The 19,066-nt window shown below is 31.6% G+C and overlaps 1 protein-coding gene across 2 annotated transcripts in view; it reads right to left on the reverse strand.

Moving 5' to 3' along the window:
- The window catches only part of LOC107442570 (vesicular glutamate transporter 1), a 202,369-nt gene extending 185,459 nt beyond the window's left edge, over nt 1–16,910 (reverse strand). For both annotated transcript variants that reach the window (XM_016056167.3, XM_016056165.3), the window contains exons 1-3: nt 16,761–16,910; nt 11,615–11,708; nt 10,311–10,416 (exon numbers count right to left, since the gene is read on the reverse strand). The gene's annotated coding sequence lies outside the window, so the exon portion shown is untranslated. The remainder of the gene's footprint in view (nt 1–10,310; nt 10,417–11,614; nt 11,709–16,760) is intronic.
- Between the last annotated feature and the right edge of the window lie 2,156 nt (nt 16,911–19,066).

The following is a 19,066-nucleotide window of genomic DNA, read 5'->3' on the forward strand; positions in this document are numbered from 1 at the left end:
AACTGTTGCCATGAATGGGTGAACCTGGTCTGCAACTATGTTCAAGTAGCTTACAGACGTCAGGGATTGTTTTATGAGGATTATGGGTCCTAATGTGCCCCATGAAAATATTATTCCTGGATGTGAAACCATGAAAATCTGGGTGAGCCCATTATTATAGATGGAGGGTGATCATAATGTAATGGCTCTTTGGTGTATATATACGAGATATATATTTAATATATTCGTTCTATATTCGTTATATATTCGTATATCTATATATATATATATATATATAAATGCTGATTTTTCGCCCGACGTGAGTTCTAACATTATTTAGTGCGTATGTAAAGATTGCACACATATAAGGTTATTGTAAATAGCGATGAAATTATTAATTGTATAGCTAGTGCTTGTTTCAATTATTTGTTAAATTTTTTAACCCCATAATGTCTACTTAAAAACACAAAGTTCAATGGACTTGAAAGTATTTTTTTACAGTTGTGAAAGATAAACCAGTATGTCTTATTTGCAATGAAGCTGTAGCAGTTTCTAAAGAATGCAACATTAACCGACATTTTACAGAAAAGCAAAAGAATGCCAACTACGAAGCAATTGCCTGAATGTTAAAGAAGACAAAATGAAGAAAGACTTCTTAAAGAATTATCAGCCAGAGAAAAGTTTTTCAAGCAGATAAACTGAAACCCAGAAGCGGCTACGCATGCAAGTAGCATTGTAGCATATAATATTGCTTAAAATAATAGATCTCTCTGTGATGGGGAGTTTGTTAAACAATCCATGCTCCAAGTTCGTGTTGTTTTATGTCCAGACATGAAAAATAATTTTGAGGATGTAAGCTTATTCGCGGTGACTTCTAGAATCGAAGCTTTCGAGAAAATTTTGACACCACAATTAGAGTACAAAAATGCACAATTTAAATATTGCTCAATGGCTGTGGATGAAATTATACTAAATGTTCAATTAATGTTATTTATAAGAGGTGTTGATGAGAAATTTGAAATTACTGAGGAACTAGCCTGCATGCGTGAAGGAAATTACAACGGGTTGTGATATTTTTCGCGAGTTTCAGGAAATTTGAAAGTGCCCATAACAAAAATACGCAATATTGCATATGCATAGGACTGATGGTGCACCAAATATGACAGGAAAAAAATCTGGATTCCTTGGACTCTTTAATCAGAACTATCCCGGGAAAAACTTTATTTTTCAACATTGTGTTATACATCAAGATGCTCTGTGTAAATCTGCATTGAATATGAAACCAGTGCTTGATGCATTAGTAAATTTGTTAATACTATTCGATCTCGTATGTTTACTCACAGGCAATTCCGCGATTTATTATTTTTATTATAAACCGTTAACAAGCAGGAAAAAGAGTAGACCCATATTATGATGGATAAATTTGGAAACCGAATACAATGCTATCCAGGAAAGAAGCTGGTGCACAAGTGTCAAAAATAGAATACAGTGGAGCAGAATGAAGAAAAAAGTAAAAGTAAATATAATTAATTATATAATTAGTTCACCAGGAGTTGGCACTTGGCTCCACCTTCTCGAACGCAGAGTTCATAAGCTCGGGAAAGGAGAAGCATCCCCGCGCTTGAAATTGAGACAACCCTTAATGTGCGCCTAACGCAAACAGTAAATTCTCTTTCAGTCATTTACTTCTCTTCATCATCTGCTATTATACCTTTCGTTACTCTAGCTAACTAAATGTGTTTTAAATTTTAAAAATTGCTGATTTTCAAGCAAAATGTCTCAAAAAGGACAAACTATTCACTCAAAAGAGAGAAATATCATGAAATATTCAATGTTAAAAAAATGCCCATAAAGATTGCGAAATAAATATTTTTGTCATACGATCTCCAAATAGCAACCTCATGCAGGATTGTTCACATCCTTCTCCCAAAAACCCAAAAATAGCAAAATAGTATCGTCGGATACCACGTGATGAAGGCGGAGTCAGGTACCAACTCCTTGTGAACGAGCCATAGAATACCTTGCTGTATGCATATAAATGGCCTTTAATAATATCGTCATGTGGGGCTACTTTGTGCAGGCTTTCGCAGTTTTTGAACTTTGACGTGTAAAAAAACTATGTTAATTCAAACTTTAGTAAAATTTATCAATATTATATTCATAACTGGACTCAGACGAGCGAATTTGATCAATATTGGCATTATTTGTATGTAATATTTACAAATAAGTCAAAACATACCTTGCACAAAGTAGCCCCCAAGTAGGGCTACTTTGTGCAGCGATAGGAATTCAGTTAAATAATCATGTTTTTAGTAAAATATTGATATAAAATTGTTAAAAAAGTCAATTGTTGACATTTTTAATAACAAAAACATCAAGATGTGTAAAGATATTAGTTTGATAATAATTTTCAGCGTTAAAATACCATTTTTTACAAAGAATTTTTTCTTAAAAAGAATGGTTACTTCAAAACGTTTGAGTTTAAACAAAAGGAAACCATATACATTTTTGAGCATTGAAATGGATGAAATTTAAAAAATAATAATTATTACACATTCATTAACATTTATAATATTGATAAATTTGAACTTAACATGCTTGAAGGAACATGACAGAACTTGCTCTTCAGTTTCTGTCAAAATCACCTGATGTCTTATAAAATATATTCTTATTCATTAGAAAAATCTTTGTAGAAGAAAAATAATAGTTTACCAGCACTTTTCACGCGATTCCTGTGAATTTTATAAGAGATAGTATTTCTGTGGATTTTGTACTTCCGAGAAGCTTCTGCAATCGACATACCACCAGCAACTGCTTGCAAACATTGTTGCAGCTTTTCTAAAGTGTAATCGCGATAATTTCTCGTTCCAGGTATTTTTTTTTATAACGTCTGACAATTTTTCTGTCGAATTAAAAACGAATGAAACTTTGCACAAAGTAGCCCCACAGTGCATTTTTTTTCATTTTCCGTTTATTTGTTATTAATTTTCAAATTTTTTTTTAACCCTAACATGATATAATTGTTTATTAATTTATAAATAAAAAATTTTGCACCTACGACAATTGTTTTATCAACGTCCTTGCATTTCACAGCTAAAGTTTCCACGCACACTTTTCGACGTCCGACGTTCTCGGAAGGTTGTTGACATTGGATAAACAAAACACACTCTGAGATTGTTTTAAAATTCGAAAAAATGTTTGTAGTAATAGAGGAGACTTCTATCTTCAAATTCCACACATTTTTAACGTGAAAAAAATATAATACTGAATAGCAGCACTTGAAAAGTACCAAATTCGAATTTGCACAAAGTAGCCCCCACTGCGCAAAGTAGCCCCACATGACGGTACTGAATTCAAGATTTTTACTTTAAGTCAAAGTAAATACAAGTAGATACTTAAAAATAAAGACTGACTGTAGTCATTTTAACAAGAAATACACTTTAAGACTCGACAATATCACGTGAATTTTGAGCATGCCTGATTCAATTGCAAGTGCAAATCAGTAATGATATATATTACTTATTTTGTTTGAAATTTCACATCATTTATGTATTGATTTATGGAAGCGATGCTTCAAATTAAATTATGGAAGCGCGACATTTTTTCAACAGTTTTTCCTCGTAAATATCAAAATGGAGTTATTGACGAAAATAAATTTCATGTGACAAATGCAGCATTTCTTTAGCAACGAATATGCAGAAAAATATTAGTTTGAGATAAGAAAATGCAGTTATAAATTATGTATTTGATTTTCATCTAGGTCTTTCTTATAGTTCTTACGACGCAGGAAATAAAAAAGGCACAATAATTGTGTTTGTTTATTTTTATTTTAGTGCCTAGAGACAAAGCTTTGATTAATTATGCAATATGTTTTGTTAAAACTCTTTAAAATTTATTTACAGATGATTTGTTATCGAATAGATTTTGTTTATTTTTTAGTTTTTTCATCATAGTATTGGGTGTTTTCGCTATGAGAAATGCTGCGTTAGTTGACCTTTAGAAACCTAATTAAAAATAGAACTGCAAGATATTTTACTTTATTTTATATCCGTCGTTGAACAGACGACCTAATTCTGAGTTTACGACATTCAATGTTCAACTGGGTAGACTTGTAATTTTGAACCAATCCAGAAGACAAGAAAATTCCTGGATCAGTACCCCCAGAGGTATTGATTCGTCATGGGAACATGGAGGACTCTGAGACTCGACAAATTTAACGTGCATCATTCACCATTTACTACACTTCTTCGGTCGGCGGGGATCGAGCATACGAACTCTTGAACATGGGCCCAGAGCCCTACCAACCAGGTTATCCCGGCCAACTGCAAGATATAACTTAACCCTTAAATCCTTATTGTTGCTAATTGTCTACACATAAGTTTCACTGGATTTTATTCGTAGAGTGTGTGTTTCCGAACGCACGTTGATAACTATAAGACAATAAATCATGTGTGAATGAAAAAAACTTGACATTATTTTTAAGTTATATTTTTCTGGTATGTCCTGGGTGCAAATGGTTTTCGCGGACTGAATGCATCAAATGCAAAATTGATTTGCATCATTTCATTTATAAATAATATGAAAATTCTTAGATTAATAAATAATATAAATAAATGGGTATTTACGTCTACTGTTGCCAAAAATTTACATACAACTTTATTAAAAGTTAATTTTCAATGTTATTACCTAGATTTATTAAAATTTTTTTTACAACCAATGAAAAAAGATTTATATAAAAAAGATAATTCAAAATTCAATATAAAATAAAAATAATTCATTTACGGGTGAAATTATTATAGCTAATATAATTTTCTAAATGAAAAGTAAGATGAAAGTAGGAAAACGGACCAAATTTATTTCTAATGAAAATTTTTGGCTCAAAAATAATTTTCTTTGATGTATTAAACTGTAAAAAAATTATGTTGTGAATTAATATAAACTGAAGAAACAAATTGGTTAATTTATCATCTCATTGCATATCAAGTTGTTGGTTTTAATTCTGTTAAAATCTAAAAAAATACATTTCATAGAGATAAATCACCAATATGTATTAAAACACAACATCGATAGATTTTGCAACAAACCAATATTATTAAATGTGTATTTATTTTATTAATTACAGCTGAGCTATAATAATTTCAAATTAAATTCAAACTTCCGGGTATTCATTTCTATTTTCTGTATATTTGGCCAATATCTTATTTCCTTATAACAAATAAATTTTCTGTTTGAAAAGTCTTTTGGTTGTTATCTACTTTTCAAAAATGCTGAACAGCTCATGAATTATTTAAAATACATCAATCAAACTTTTTTTTTGGTTCAATTTTGTTTAACATAAAACCATACACTGCTTAGGGGAAAAAACAAAGATAAGTTCTATATGCTTTAAAGGGAAAAACAAGGATAAATTCTGTATGTCGTATTTTGTTTCTTAGGGATTTTTAAAAAAATGTTTTCCCTTTAAAATTTCAGCTTTGGAATTGAATAAGTTTAAGAACAGTAATGGCAAATTGATTTATGGGTCCTCTTTAATAATAAAATGCCACAAAAGTGTAGAGATGTAGAACACTTAGAAAGTACTATTATATTTTTAAAAAACTATAGATTAGGGAAACAGTGTAGATAAGTTCCGAGTTAAATAAACCCAACTTAAAATGTAGCCTTATTATTATTTTATGTACACAGTTAAGTACACAGTGAACTCTCACTTATGCAGGGGCCAACAGAAAAAAGCGCATAAGTGAAATAAACGCAACGTAAATTGCAGTGACAATATGAATAAATATGTTTCTAAAGATTAAATGTTAATATTTATACTGTTTTGGTATTTACTATAATTTTACAATAAAAAAAATATAACATACATAAAGATAATTTATTTTCTTACAGAATAATCCTTAATACATGTTTGTATTTGTTTTTGCCGACGTATGTCAAAAACAGTTTTTTCCAGTTCATATAAATGGGAAAAGGGAATTTTTAGAAGCAGAATTAAATTGTAAATAGTCACGAATAGTGTCTAACGCTTCTGATACTACTGTGTGATTTGGAGGAACTTAATCATCCTCGTCAGTATCATCCACCACGTTCTCATCGTCTACAAGTTTAAGTTACACATAAATGAACAGTTCTTCACAAAAAGTTTGATTTTTATGGGAGGGGGTGAAACATCACTTGATAAATTTCTAACGAAAGTACTTGACGTCATAATATGCTGCACAATTCAATAGAATCTAACAACATATTTATTTCTTCTTATCTGTAACAAGGATAGCTTATATAATTGCTTTAATTTTTAATTTAAAACCCTTTTTTTTTAAAAAAGAAAAAATATTTAAAGGATAAAAAAACTAAAATGTTAGCCTAAAATTTCGGCTCATAATTGAAAAATTTATTTTTAAAGTGACGCATAAACGAAGGATGTTTATCATTATTTTCCTACCTAATGTACTGGGACCTATAAAAATCGTCGTATAAATGAAAAAGGTGCATAAAAGAGGTGGTGCATAAGTGAGAGGTCACTGTATAGCTTTTCATATGATTATTTTCATATTCTTTGAACAATAAAATAATTCCAACAAAGTAAATTTACTACCACTATTTTAAATTTCTATAGCCATAGGAGAAAAAAAATTAGTACATTTTGTTACCGGTCAGTGGTTAGAAGCATTTTAAGCAGTAGCCACTTTTTAAAACAAGTGCCCATTTTCTGAAACTTTGGAAATTGTAAAAAAAAATTTTTTTAGTGATCATTAAATTTTTTAGAAGTTATTATTTTCTTTTGTATTGAGTTTATAAATTTCTAATGTTTATGCTTGCATCCATTCTAAATTTAGGAAAATTTTCTGGTCTAACATTGAGCCAGTAGTATAGAAGCCATGTCAGCAAAACATGAACTAACCACATTAGCCGACTTCTGAACATAACGGAATCAATCTAGTTTCTGTCCATCGAGAAGGGAATCACTCATTCATATATAACGAAGGAACGGCGGCCCGCTTTAATCGAATACGTTCTGTCACCTCATTCAGACCACAGATCTCCCCCCTATCCATGTCCCCCGAGGGGTAACCCCCTCATAAACTCCTTCAATAAGACAGCATCTTATTAAAAATGCATCGAGCAGAGATAAAAGCTGAAACTGACTCATGGAATTTCTGCTGCCGATTGGGGGCTGATATGCTCTTGGATTTTCCGAAACCAATTGACGTCAGCGGGAAAAAAAAGATATCGTTGCCAACAAATGCTAGTCATCTTGGGTGGAATACGAAACGCAAAACTGGAAGTGAAATGTCAAGTAAAAGTTGTTAGTTTCATTACTTATTTAGTTTTCCAAATAACAATTTGATTTTCAAAATAGTGTAATAAATAAAAATCAATTTACGATATCGTTGCCAACAAATACTAGTCATCTTTGAAGGAATACGAAACGCAAAATTGGAAGTAAAATATCAATGTCAGTAAAATGTCAATTAAAAGTTGTTAGTTTCGTAACTTATTTAGTTTTCAAAATAACAATTTAGTTTTTCAAAATAGCATAATTAATAAAAATCAATTTACGATATCGTTGCTAACAAATACTAGTCCTCTTTGGTGGATTACGAAACGTTGTTACTTTCGTAACTTATTTAGTCTTCAAAGTAACAATTTAGTTTCTCAAAATAGTACTATAAATAAAAATTAATTTACGATATCGTTGCCAACAAATAATAATCATCTTCGGTGTGGAATACGAAACGCAAAACTGGAAGTAAAATGTCAAATAAAATTTGTCAGTTTAATGACTTATTTAGTTTTCAAAATAAGAATTTAGTTTTTCAAAATAGCATAATTAATAAAAATCAATTTACGATATCGTTGCTAACAAATACTAGTCCTCTTTGGTGGATTACGAAACGCAAAAATAGAAGTAAAATGTCAATTAAAAGTTGTTACTTTCGTAACTTATTTAGTCTTCAAAGTAACAATTTAGTTTCTCAAAATAGTACTATAAATAAAAATTAATTTACGATATCGTTGCCAACAAATAATAGTCATCTTCGGTGTGGAATACGAAACGCAAAACTGGAAGTAAAATGTCAAATAAAATTTGTCAGTTTCATAACTTATTTACATTTCAAAATAAGAATTTAGTTTTTTAAAATAGTATAATAAATACAAATTAATTTGTATATGTACTTAACCCATTTAAAGCCAAAACTTTATTTTTTCATCAAACAATTTGAGACGTGATATATTACTTATTATGGTCTAGGAAACCACTAAAACCACTTTCGGGGGTCAGAAATATGAATCCATGGAAAAAAAGGCATGTTTATTCGGAGAAAGTACGCTTTTGTGTTTGGCTCAGGGGAAAGAGCGTTCGCCTTCCAATGAGGTGAACCTGGTTTGAATCTCAGCGATGGCTGTTTGATACGAATTTCGCACCCGGCTTGCACCGACCTCAGAGCTGACGTGAAATATCCTCAGTGGTAGACGGATCATGGATTAGAGTCCCCTTGCTTACTATTGGTCCAGCCAGTATAAGGGAACGACGTTTCCATAACAAGCTCTAAATATCTTCAAATAAAACAATAATATTTCCTTTATTTTTCTATAATTTCTATTAAAATCACTATGTAATTCTCCAAGGCATCTCAGGTGAGTCTTTTTTGGCCTCTGGAGGGGCCTATTTTCCCAGTAATGAGCATTTTAAATTCAGCTGTTCCATCAAATTAGGGTTAGAGTACCCGGCGGCCATGTTTATATGATTTCCAATGCAGAGCGACTTCTTCGCCAAATTCATCACCGTTTAATATTATTTAAACTAGTTCATTTTTACCTCCAAATATTTCTTTTACATTGCTCAAGCGATTTCCAATTATAATATATATATCTTTTTAATTTTGGTCGCCTGAAAAAAAAATTTTGTTTTCTCCGAAAAATCTTTTCCGAATCAATATTTACATGTCACTTGGAGCTTTCTTCACTAATACTTATTTTTAGTTGAAGAGAGAAAATTCCCACTTTTGCTCTCAAATTACTAGGTTTAGTATGGAGAATGGCAAGTATGGAACATTAATTTTAAGAAATACGACAGTTCTGAATAATTAATTATTGCTAATATGTTTCTACGCTATTTGAAATTGATTTTCCACATGCCTTTCCCCTTATTCAACACGTTTTTCCAATTAGCTTCTCAAATACTACTGGACAAACATTCATAATTCACAAATATCTTTAGCAAAATGTGTCCCCAAAAATGTCCCTTTTCCGCACTTGCATTCCTATCAGGTTCTAGAATACAACCCACAGACGTTGCCTAGACAATCCAAAAAGTGGGGGTAAGGTGAGGGGGGGGGGATAAAGTAGTGGGAGTAGTCCATTTTATGGACAGAAAAGTAACTGGTTATTCGTGACCCTTAAGCTTTTATGGGAACCGGTAACATTGATCCATGAATATTTCATAGTCACAAAAGAGGCTATTAGTCGCACGCGGAATGGCAACATTGATCATTCATCATAACACTCACGTATTCTTCCCCCCTCCCTTCCCTCGAAAGCTGCGTGAAAGAGAAATGAATGACTAGGTTTGAACCATTAATTTCTTTAACGGCGAATGGCAGCAGTCAATAGGAAATGTTTCGATGCATTTTAAAATTTTAGTTCTTTGATGTCATTTGTTTGAAACTTCCATTATTCGGTTTTTAACAGATTAAAAAGTAGTTCTTAATATATTGGATGTTTTTACAAAAAACAAAGAGTTTTAAAAGTACGGATTCATTAAAAAAAGTGCTTTACCAAAATCATTCATCATAAACCATTTAGAAGGATAAAATAGGGGTAATCCCAGAACAAAAAGTATCAGGAATGCGACATTTATAAGACACTTTTGCTCAGTGAAAATAATTAGATTCCTCGCACGAAAATGCTAAGAATGTGACATCAATGAGGCATTTAAGGATAAAACAAAGGAAACCCTGGTGGTTAAAATACTAGTAGAGTGACATTGATAAGGCACTTAACAGAGAAAAAGTAAAGGGAATCCTGGTACCCAAAAATACGAAAGACATTCATGAGGCATTTAAGGATAAAATAAAGGGAATCCTGGTACAAAAAGTTCTAGTAGAATGACATTTATCAGACACTTAACAGAGAAAAAGTAAAGGGAATCCTGGCACCCAAAAATACGAAAGAAATGACATGAAGGAAATGCGAAGCTTGTAACATAAACCTAATATCAGAATTGTTAATAAGATATGGAGATTATTCTACTGTATATAACTACAGGGAAAATCTTAAAAATATCTTCATTTATATTAAAAATGTCGCAAAAGAGAAATGTTACATACCTGAATTAAAAACTTCAGATCTGCAATGAGAACACGAATCCAATCTAGATCTTTAAAGTTCTTATGACTGCACGAAAGTGATGGAAATCAACAGTGTTGCCATGCACTAGAATATAAAATTGTTAAATTTAATAAAAATTCTTTAGGTTAAGATAATGTCATGATAAACTCTGGGAAAACATTCAAATGATAAGCTAAATACCTTTAATGGATATACCTTAATTCCCATAGTAAATAAAATTCTTTTTAAATCTGTTTTTAGTCATACTATATAATTATTATACTTTTAATTTTGACTAAAGACTTATTTTAAAAAAATTATTTTAAATTTTCATACAATGAAATTTATAAAAACATTTTATTTCACGTTGTTAGGAAAATGTAAATAAAACGTTAATGTGTTTTCAAAATCATGAGTATATATGGTTGTACGATACAGTCGTTACATGAAACAAAAGGATAAAGTAAAATGTACTCAATATTTAGTTATATTTCGTTAGTTATGAAGTTAAGTATTTTGACTTGTTTAATGAAACAAAAACTTTACTTGTAACGAAAATGTAGAATGAACTTATTACTCCTTCTCTCTTCATTGATAAAATTATTCCCTAACTTTTCAATTTTTCTATTAGGTCCCGTGGATGTTGAATTGGATATTTACTGTACTGAAAAATACTTAAATATAATCTAAATGTCCTTAAGTCGGTGAATAATACCCAACTATAATAACAAATATTGACTTTTAATCTTTGATTGGGCCAAATTTTGATTAATGCACCACTTATAACAAAAGTATTACATTTTTAATCAGCATTCGTAAAAAAAAAATTTAAATAATCCTTTACTCGTAACGAAAATGTTACATTTTTAACCTTGCATTTGTGCTATTTTTTAAAAAAAATTCCTCCACTTGTAACGAAAATGTTACATTTTTAGCCTTGCATTTGTGCCAATTTCTTTTTAAAAAAGTCCCTTCACTTGTAACATAAATGTTACATATTTAATCTGTATTTGTGCCAATTTCTTTTTAAAAAAGCCCCTTCACTTGTAACATAAATGTTACATATTTAATCTGTATTTGTGCCAATTTCTTTTTAAAAAAGTCCCTCCACTTGTAACATATTTAATCTGCATTTGTGCCAATTTTTTTTTAAAAAAAGTTCTTCCACTCGCAACAAAAAAATAATTTTTAATCTGCATTTGTGTCATTTTTTTAAAAAAAAATACTCCATCCACTTGTAACAAAAATGTTACTACAAATATTATGTTAATGTCGTTAAATGTGATTATTTAGAGCTACTTACTTTTTTGTTTTATCATTCTACAATTTTGCATCTTTAAGTTTCGATTTTCCTTTCAGTTCTATCATTCCATGGATGTGAAATAATACGATGTCAACTGCAATGAAAACTCATTAAATATACATTCCTTTATATCTCTAACTATAACATACATTAACAAAAATACAAGAAAAGAACGCACTTTATTTCATTTTTTTTAAATTTATTTTTAACCTGTGCTTGTTTCAAATTTTTTCCTGAAAAGTCCCTTTACTTGCAACGAAAATGTTGGAAGAACTAATTTATTCTTTTTTTTTCCATTAATATTTTATTTTCCTATCACTTCCATCCTTCACCCTATCTTTTGTATTTTCCCATATGTACTTTTCCTATCCTTCGTGGAGGACTTTTTGATGAAACCAACCCTCATTTGGGTTACATGAAGAGGAAAACCACTAAAACCTCCCACGGATAACCTGGAAGCAAGGAGACTAACCCATGATCCGTCTACCACTGATGATATTTTACGTCAGCACTGTGGTCGGTACAAGCCGGACACAGAGTTAGCATCGATCAGCCATCGCTGAGATTCGAACCCAGTTCACCTCATTGAAAGGCGAACGCTCTATCCCCTGAGACATCGCGGTTTAATTAACATATTTTTATTTTATAACCGTCGTTGGACAACCACCCAATATTTGGGCTTACGACTACTATTGTTCAATTCCGTAGCCTTGCGGTTTTAAACCCTATCCAGAAGACAAGGGAACTTCTGGATCAAGTATTGGGAGAAATGTGCCTTATAGGGAAAATTTTTTGATGGAACTAACCCGCATTTGCGTTACATGGAGAGAAAGACTACGAGAACCTCCAGTGGTTAGCTGACGGCGAAGGGACTCTAACCCATGATCCGTCTACCACTGAGGATATTTCACGTCAGCACTGTGGTCGGTGCAAGCCGGACGCTGAGTTAGCATCGACCAGCCATTGCTGGATTTGAACCAGGTTCACCTCATTGAAAGGTGAACACTCTGTCCTATGAACCACCACTGCTCAATTAACATATTTTATTCCAGTCATTGAACAGCCGACCCAATTTTGGGTCTACTACTACTAATGCCCAACTCCGTAGTCTTCTTTTGAGCCAATCCAGAAGACAAGGAAACTGCTGGATCAGTACCCACAGAGTGATTGATTTGATATGGGAGCATGGAGGACTTTGCAACGCGTCAAATTTAACGTGTATCAGTCACTATTTACTCGACAGGGAAGACTTCGGCCGCAAGGGATCGAACCCACTAACGCTTGGACATGGGCCTAGTGCCCTACCCACCATGCTACCCGGGCTAATTAATATATTTGAGATCACCTCTTTGAACCATTGAGTCCTAATACCCGAAGATCCGAACATTAGATTAAAAGTTATTCTGGGTGAAATTTTCTTCGAGCACTGGCACATACCCCAAAATGCCTTTAATATCGCAATAAATATAAATTTTAATCAATCTATTCCCTGTTTAGTTCCACAGTTTCATTTTATAGATTAGATACTTGAATATTTAATCCATATTTAAGCTTGGATGCAAAAATGGAGAAATTCTAAATGTCATAACTTGTGTCTGAAATAGAAAAATGAAAGAAGCACTCTGAAATCTATTTACTCAGTCATTTCGGATTTTCGAATGATTCATCATTTTCGCTCTTCTCTCCTCCCCTCCATCTTATGCAAAATGATGAAATTTTAATGTTTTCCCCCCTCTGGGCCCTCTTGAAATTGAAATAAGAGATTCTTAAATCCGACAGAATATTATTTCATTTTGACAGTTAAATATAAGTTTTTTCGAATGTCACATTTCATTAGAGACTCCGATGAATTTCGATTTATTTAGCAAAAGGAATACTCAAAGCATTTTTAGTGAGAGAATTTTAGAATTTAGCGGAATTTGCTTGAATTCCGCAAACTAGTTTATAAAATCAAATAGTAAATTGAGTTACTGGAAATAATATATATTATTCTAAATACATACAGTAGATGGCCAAACTATTAGACGCACTATAAAATTCTATATAAAATCTTAATTTCTCAGGTGATATTATACAGCTTTATTGATTTTACACTACTGAAACCGGTTATCGCTAGTTTACGTTAGTGTATCAATTTTTTAACATTGTAATGCAATACGTTAAAAATAAATACAAATAGGAAGTATATAAGAAATATTCTGAATAAAACCCGTCGCATGTATGTTTAAATACAAAAGTATTACATATTAACACGTGAAAAACATTTAATTATTAAAAAACTACAGTGCGGCTAATAATTGGGTCTAATTATTGTAATATACTAATATAATATCCGATATAATAACCATTTTATATTTACGTAATACATCGTCGAATTTATCCATTCATCGAAATTGTATTATATATCGTCTAATTTAACCCACTGATTCACGAACGTAAACGAGTACAAACCGGTTTCAGTCGTGAAAAAACAATAAATCTGAAAGATATCACCTGATCATTGAGATTTCACATCTATAATATAACTCGGCAATTGGATAAATTCGACGATATATTATATATATATTAGAATAATATGTTATTATGTTATATCAGGTATTATGTTATTTTATTATATTGTAATAATTAGAGCAAACTATTAAACGCACAGTAGTTTTTTAAAAAATTACATGTTTTGCACGAGTTTGTTTACAATACTTTAATATTTAAACATACATGTAACGGGTTTTTATTCAGCAGATTCTTTTTATACTTCTTATTTGTATTTATTTTTAGCGTATACCGGTTTCTACAATTTAAGCGGTAAAAACAATAAAGCTGTATAATATCACGTGATAATTGAGATTTTTATTCCTTTTTTCGGAACTTTTTCCCCTGATTTTCATTATCACTTTTCTTTTTCCCTTCTTTCATTGTTCTGTAATTTTTCCTTGTTTTCTTTACATTTGAGATTTTATATATATATANTATATATATATAATAACAGGGCTACATCTCTGTTATCATTGGTGTATTCATCTTAAGAAATGCTGTCAAAACAATAATAAGTTATCAAAAGGTTTATTAAAAGTTATGCTGGTGGTTATAACAGTTCACATCCGCCCTCCACAAGGGAGGGGGAGTGGACAAGACTCCGGATGGTTCCGGTAGATGTTTATTGGAACACGTTATTCAGCAAGAGACATCCGAAAACCTTCGGTCTTGCATTAAATAGTACAGAGATTGGTGTAATTAGGTTCCAGTCGTACATACCTTTGTAACTCTACGCACTATGGAAAATCCTTTAATGCTTCCAAATATGGAAGTGAAAGAGGGACAAGATTCTAAAAATAACTCCTCCTTTCAAATATAAATCTAATTATTATTCAATGGTATGTTTTCAGCCTTGAATTCCCAAAATAGAATATCTCTACGCTTACTCTTTAACAAAGACATTTTATGAAACCGAAAGAGTTTTAATTCTTTTATTAATACAAAAGTATTTATTATTTTTGTATTACATATATATTAAAAAGGATAGGAATTAAATTCAGGGAAGAAAAATAAAAAGAACAAAATATAAGAAGAAAAGATCGATAATAAATTCTAAGATAAAGACTTTCAAGTCGCGAAGTTATTTGAAAGAAGAACTTAAATCTCTTAGACGTATTTCATAAGCAGTTCTTTATCTTTCAAAAGCAGTCTTCATAAAGCAGTCTTCATAAATATTTAATTTTAAATAATATTTATATAGACTATTTTGATTTTTGGCGTTCGTAAAAGATTAAATATTACTGAAAACTAGCTAAAAGCTTTTAGAACTTTCTCAAAAGATGACATCGTACATTAATATTTCTTCTCTTAGGATTGAAAAATCTGAGAAACCTCTGACGAATTTTTTAAAATATAAACATATATGTAAATTTTAAAAATTCCTTTTATCGTCAATACAAAAATTTTATTTTTAAATCTATAAAAATGAATATTTGCTTTCAAATTATGTAAGTATACAAATATGAAATTATTAAATTTTAAAAATGTAATTTTTCTGAACCTCAAAGTATTAAATAAGAATTTCTTCATCAATTGCTTGGGTAAAAAAGAGAACGTGTAAATATTACCATTTTAAATTCATGGTTTAATTGTGAATTTAAAAAAAAAAAATTCAATACAAGCAATGTTAACGGAAACATTTACATGCAAATTTGTAGCTAATAATCAAAGAACAACCATGACTGTCAATAGAACGCATACTTTTTAACTTTTATAAATATATTTCACGATTTAGATAATGTTTTTAAACCTTCTAAGACGCATGCCTTGAATGAGGCATATTTTACAAAGAAGTATGTAGCTTTTAAGATAGTAAACTCATAAATGCCTTAGAAAAAATGTTTTTGAAAAATAAATTTGTTGTTCTTGTTGTTTTAGTTTATTTACGTTGCACTGGAACTGCTCTAATGGGCTATTGGCGACTGTCTGGGAAACATCCCTGAGGCTGATCCGAAGACATGCCATCACAATTTTGATAACCCCCCTCGGTAGCCCAACGGTCTGTGGGCGAAATCGAGTACTTTACTGTAGAACAGGTTTAACGAGAACTAATACCGCACACCCTCGGTACTTCGTAGACACTCACCCGGACACTGACCGCAGCCAGTGATGCTTGACTGCGGTGTTCTACTGGGAACCGTGTCTTTACAATCAGTCCACTGCAGGACGAAAAATAAATTTAAATTTTATATCTTTAGCTAGAGCTAATTATGACATAAAAATTGAAAAATATTTTCCCTTTTTTAACATATTGTAGTATATATTCATAATGTATTTCTTTACATTTTAGGAATGAAACAAAATACATTTGACTGAAATAAAACATTCCTATGATCTAAAAGTATCCAAAAGGTTGCTTTAATCAAGTATTTTACCTTTGAATTATTTTTCATTGTAACTAAAACCTCAGACTAACGGGTTTATTTTTAATCAATAACAGATTGTATTTTTGCACAGGTGATCGATCTGTAAAGACATACAAATAAAAAAAAATATTAAAATATTTTTAGAGATAAAATTATACCAACTGTTGTCCAAAATATTGGACACAAGGTTTCAGGTTTATATTTGAAATATTTCTACGCTAAAACACGAGATCGTGGAATGTACTTACCCAATGTGGAATCAGAAAACTTATCTTTCTTTGAACTTATCTTTAATCTTTTTTGAACTTTTCTTTGAACTTATCTTCGAATTTATCTTTATTATCTCCGTGCGGTAAAATACAAAATCATATCTGACTATATATCTTGCCAGTTCAGGAAGCAACTGAAAAGTAGATGAAACTATGTTTATAGTTTGTATGTCCAAAAATTTAAATTCAAGTGAAGATATTTTTCTATGAAAATATTTTGAAATTATAAAATGAAAGATAATTAACAAAACAGCCTCTCTTCCTTGAAAACAATTAGGGACTTAAAACTGAAACTGCCCTTTTAAAACTATTTCACACTCGGTTCTGTAAAACTATTCTTCTTTAAATTACCGAAAGAAATATTAATATAAAATATATAACAGGTGGGACATATTAATAATACAAACTATTAAACTAGACCCGTGGTGGCTTAAGGGATAAAGCACTCGCCTCCCAATGAGGTGAACCGGGTTTTATTCCCAGCGATGGCTAGTCGATACAAATTCCACCCCCCCCCCCCGGCTGTCACCGACCACAATGCTGACGTGAAATATCCTCAGTGGTTGACGGATCATGGGTTAGAGTCCCCTTGCCGTCAGGCTAACCGTGGAAGGTTTTCGTGGTTTTAATCTCAATGTAAAGCAAATGCGGTTTAGTTCTATCATAAAAGTCCTCCACGAAGGCAAAATTCTCCTAATACTTGATCCAGGAGTTCTCTTGTTTTATGGATTGCGTTCAAAATTGCAAAGCTACGTAGTTAAATATTAGTAGTTGTAAACCCCAAAAAATTGGGTTAGCAGTTCAATGACTGCTATAAAAATAAAATAAATCTATTTTGGTAAATCCAATGTTTTTTCGGTAAAACGTAGTATTTTCCTGTCTTTAACATCAACAAATGTTTCTCTCAAATGACACCTTCATAACACTCTTTCCTCTGAATTCTTCAACTTGAAAAGAAGAAATCATTTCCCAGTCATAGTTTGAATTCTATCAATGGCTCATTAAAGGCGACGCTATTTGAATTTAATGGATACCCCTGACTGCATTGTTCTCCCCCACCCTCTCCAAAACTCCTACTTTCGAACCGATGCCCCCATTGTGGAGTTGATGGTAAGTGCCGTTGCACCTAACAGCCTAATTTCTATTCAAATGACCCTTCCAACACCCCCGCAGTCCTCTTCCGCCGAATATTACGTACTCAACAACCCCCCTAATATGTGACGGGGACTGGTGTTTAACGTTTGAAAGTTTGTGAACATTTTTCGTATGAATCTAGTTTACAAGAGTCATTTTATTTTCCTCCTTCCCCCTCCCTAATTCCTTTTCGTTGTGTTTCCGCATTGACTTACATCATAATAACAAATACTATCATCTTTCAGATTTAAATTGAAAAACAATCATCCTAATAACAAACACTATCATCCTTTAGATTTAAACTAAAAAATAATCATCTTAATAACAAACACTAGTGCACTAGTGTTTGTTATTAAGATGATTACTTTTTAAATTTAAATCTAAAAAAAAAACTTCTTCCCTAGTAGAAAATTTCTTCTATTTGATAATCTGAATGCAAAGTAAGAAATTGTAAAAAAAAACATTGAAGTCTATCCTAATTTTACTGATACTATCTATTATGCTATTACTGTCTAATATTAAACTATTACAATCTAATAGTCCTACTCTTAATTATAATATTGGCAATGGCCAAAAAATTAATATATTGCTCTCGCTTCGCAACGACATCAGAAATTATTAAAGATATTAAGAGTTGCAGACTGATCAATGTAAAGAGTCGCGGTGGCTCAGGGGATAGAGAGTGCGCCTTCCATGAGGCGAACCGGGTTCAAATCGCAGCGATAGCTGGTCTATGCGAATCCCGCATCCGGCTTGTACCGACCACAGTGCTGACGTAAAATATTCACAGTGGTAGACGGATCATGGTTAGAGTTCCCTTGCCGTCAGGCTAATCGTGGGAGGTTTTAGGGTCTTTCATTTCCCTGTAATGCAAATGCGGGTTATTTCCAACAAAAAGTCCTTCACGGAAGCAAATTTCTCCCAATACTTGATCCAGGAGTTGCCTTGTCTTCTGGGTTAGGTTCACAATGACAAGGCTGCGGAGTTGAACATTGGTAGTCGTCAACCTAAAAGTTGGGTCGGCGACTTTGGGTTGACAAATTTATACTTTTATAGTTGTCTGATATGAAACGTCTTTTTTCTCCTTCCGATTCTTACTATTAAATTTTTTTATTATTTTATAAAAAGTAACTAAAATAAAAATTTTCTTT

The sequence above is a fragment of the Parasteatoda tepidariorum genome, chromosome 6, assembly GCF_043381705.1.
Source record: "Parasteatoda tepidariorum isolate YZ-2023 chromosome 6, CAS_Ptep_4.0, whole genome shotgun sequence".
NCBI classification, from domain to species: domain Eukaryota; kingdom Metazoa; phylum Arthropoda; class Arachnida; order Araneae; family Theridiidae; genus Parasteatoda; species Parasteatoda tepidariorum.